Raw genomic sequence first — 3,874 nt, forward strand, 5'->3', positions numbered from 1 at the left:
ATTAACATATGCTATATTTGTAGTTCATGTAATCCAGATTGTAGTTCGGATCTTATTGTAAGTCAGTGAGACTTCCTTGAGGGTTGTAGCTGCCTTAAATTTGAGCTTGTTGAGACATGGACCAGCTAGGACTTGAACCTAGGACCTTCCATACGCTGCTGGAGTGCTCTACCACTGAGCTACTGGCCCCTCTTGGACCAGTCCATCATCGGTCCGGGTGTGGCTTATTTCCAACACCAACACCCCCCCTTAAGCCACACCTCTCGTGTGCTTGGGGCTCCTAGCTTGGACCTAGCTCTGATACCATGTTGAGACATGGACCAGCTAGGACTCGAACCTAGGACCTTCCATACGCTGCTAGAGTGCTCTACCACTGAGCTACTGGCCCCTCTTGGACCAGTCCATCATCGGTCCGGGTGTGGCTTATTTCCAACACCAACAAAGCTTAATTACTATCAAATAAAACTTTAAGATAATTTGTAAGTTAAATATGAGCTTAATTACTATCAAAGAAAACTTTAAGATAATTTTAAGTTATACACCACTTGTATGCTAATCAACAGTAAAATTATCTAACCCATGAGTCATTGATAGCAAGTGACATGGCAAACAAATGGGTTTGAAGTTGTCATTGACATTAATTAAGCCTTTTGTGAAACATACCATTAAAAGTTTGAAACCCTTCAACCTTCTGTTAAAGATGAATGAATGCTCACAACTTCTCTTCCCACTTTGCTCACAATTTTTTTTATTTTTGTGGGCTTTTTCTTCTCAATTCGAACATATGTGTTAAGAGATTCAAAGTTTGTAATGGACTTGTGACCAATAGATGGTGGTGATTTTTTTAATAATCAAGCTTCTACCCCTATTCAAGATTTTTCTTTAGTTCAAAGAAAGTGGAATAATATTCCTCCTCCATAGGTGGTTTTGTTGTCATTATCTCCTCCCAAACACTACCTAAGTCACCTTAAACGAAGTAATAATTATGATTTGTTATAAGATAACTAGGGGAAAGGACCCATTAGTTGAGTGCGTTCCAATTCTTGTGATAGAAGTTGATGATTTAATACCCCCATACTTGCTGATTTAATGCCTAACTTTTGTACAACATTGCACCAATAGTTGTACGATAAGTACCAATAATTGAATGAAATGTATCATTTGTTGTGAAAAGTAACCAATCATGTGATGCCACATCAACTGCACAAGTATTGGGGCCCTTTTGCACACCTATTGGTCTCACTTTTTTTTGGGATGTTTTGGACACCTTGGCAAAAAGCATTCTGATGTGGCATCATATTTGATGATGCGACCCTGAAACCTTAGTTATAAGTTGGGAACTTGCCAAGTAAGCTGCTGTAAAAAATTCGGAGTGATTTGAAATTTCCACGTAAGATTTTGAGAAGTCTGAAGTTAGGGTGCACAACTATTGGGTCCTCTCCCCTAATACTCATTGATCATTCCTTTTCCATTTTCCATTTCTAAGTTTAATCACTAAAGAATGACATTTTCATGTGTTCTCACCTTTTATACCTTGTTTGTTTTGAAATAAGCAAAATAAAATAGTGGAAATAATTTCTAAAGATTATTTGAATGTTTTAGTGTTCTAGAAGATATGCTACTTAGTAGTGGACATATAACTATAGCTAAGGTCAATTTTAGATTTCTTGCAAGCAATAGCTGAACCAACAACCCCACTAGTTATATTGTGTCTTTCATCTTTATTCATACCAATAAAATGACTATGACTTAATTTGTTGGCATCATCTTCTTTTCAAGAAATCTATTGCTTAAGATGAAAATGATGTCAATAGTTCTAAAGGAAGATTGATAACCTTTGTGATATTAAATAATTGTGTCTATTGCAACTTTAACTTTTAAAATAGAAAGAAGATCCATTCATAGCAAACAATGAGTATTTTAAAATTTTATTGAAATGAACTAATGTTTAAGGAGTTTTGTAACCTAGAACAATTTGTGATTTAAACTCAAGCATCGAGATTCAAATTTGATTGTCAACAATCCAACTTGATACTTTCAAATATGATCTAATGAAAAGAAGGCTTTAAGTCATAGTGTAACTTGATGTAGGGTTACATGAATCAACTTTACGAAATCAAATAGATATTCAAAACATACACAATTTCACATATTTTGATAGGCAATCAATTGTAAATCAGACAGCAATCGTCACTCGAACAGCATCAATTGCTATTCAAGACATTGATTGATTAAGGTCTCCTTTCACTACGATCTTACACATGTGGTTTCTGGCATGTCAACATATTTTCCTGAGATTCATTTACCAGTGGTCTCGAATTCTGCTGATGAGATGTGTGAATTGCAAGAGGCTGTTAAAGATCCCACATGCTAGAAAGGAAGAAAAGAAGGGAGAAGAGGGAGTACAAGGAGGAGGAGAGGGGACCGATTTAAGCATACTTACCTGGGCGGGGTCAATCGCTGATCAGGAAGGCCGATGGCCTAGAGAGAGCACCTTCATTGCACACAGAGAAGGGGGCTCTGTCTATCATCTCCCATTGTGGAGAATGAACGTCATAATTTGTGACAGAGGGGGCTCGCGTTCGCGCGGCCCTCACACAACTCTAGTTCTAAATTGAAATTTCTGTCTGAATTTTTTGAGAACATTCAATTACATAGCAGAAATGTAAATAAGCTGCATTTATAGATACCTGTGTAAAATATACTATCGTAAGGCATAATGGGACTTAGACAATCTTTCTTTATTTTGAATCCTTAATTATTGGAATCAGAGGTTGAACTGAAATCTCTGATGTGAATGACATTTCTCATTAGTACAATCAATAGGGTCATAAAAAGTAGATTTAATATCAAATCTCCTTTGCTACAGTCTATGGCATCATAGAGGGAGTGAAGTTAACAGGGTAAATCTATCACCTGTCTGATCCTTTCCCCTTATTACAGTCTATGGTATCATAGAGGGAGTGAAGTTAACATTTAAATGATCTGCCCCTTGCCACACTAGTTTAAAGCAGATATCAGGATAGAAAACTTGTGTCATTTCCAACAATGGTCCTGTCTAGAGAGAACGTGTAGTGAAAAAAATCAGAAATCTCCTGTTTGGCATGTGTAAATCTATGTATGTCATGACTATTTTAAACCGTTATACATTCCCCACTGAGTATGACATTTGGTTGCCATTAGAATTATTACTATGGATAGAGACTAGTCATGTTCCTAAACAACTGTAACTGAATGAACATAGCTTGGTATGGCCAGGTTTTGCATCCTCATGATGCAATATGACATCTTTTAAGTAAGGGATTATGCTGGGAGTTATATCTTTTATTTGCACCCTTCTCATATGCTATTACCAAAGTGAATTGTGGTCACAAACAGAATTATGGATAGCTTGTTTATTTAATTTTGTTGGGCAGCTAAATGAATACATTTGGCTAAAACCTTTTTCTGAGCATGTGACTGAGCATTGAGACAGTGTTCAGGAGTTCACTCTTCTCAAGAGTGGAGTGCACCTTTTTTAAGGAGAATTGGGAATCATGTCTCTGTGTCTTGAACTTTAGTCTATTAAAATTATAGGAGATTGCTGTTTATTAAAATCTAAAGGATGTATGAAAACAAGATTAATAAAAAAAAATGCCTTTTGTAAAAAGGAGGTAAAACACATGATATGTCCGAGCTTCTTCCTAAATCTCCTGTTGAGGATGTGTATACTATTATAAACCATTATACTTCCCCTTCTGGTTATGCATAACATTTGGTTTTCAATAGAAATTTGGTTTTCAATAGAATTAATAATATGTTTAGAAATCTTTAATGTTCACAAACAACAATTAACAAAATAATGTATGGTAAGGAATTTGCATATTGTTGGTAA

The 3,874-nt window shown here is 35.9% G+C and overlaps 1 non-coding gene across 1 annotated transcript; it reads left to right on the forward strand.

Annotated features, from left to right (window-relative positions):
* The first annotated feature begins 2,435 nt into the window (after positions 1 to 2,435).
* LOC131065873 (U1 spliceosomal RNA) lies at positions 2,436 to 2,597 on the forward strand. Its single transcript, XR_009111497.2, has one exon. It is a non-coding gene; the product is annotated as a U1 spliceosomal RNA (small nuclear RNA).
* Positions 2,598 to 3,874: the final 1,277 nt, after the last annotated feature.

This window comes from Cryptomeria japonica, chromosome 6, assembly GCF_030272615.1.
Source record: "Cryptomeria japonica chromosome 6, Sugi_1.0, whole genome shotgun sequence".
Classification (NCBI taxonomy): Eukaryota; Viridiplantae; Streptophyta; class Pinopsida; order Cupressales; family Cupressaceae; genus Cryptomeria; species Cryptomeria japonica.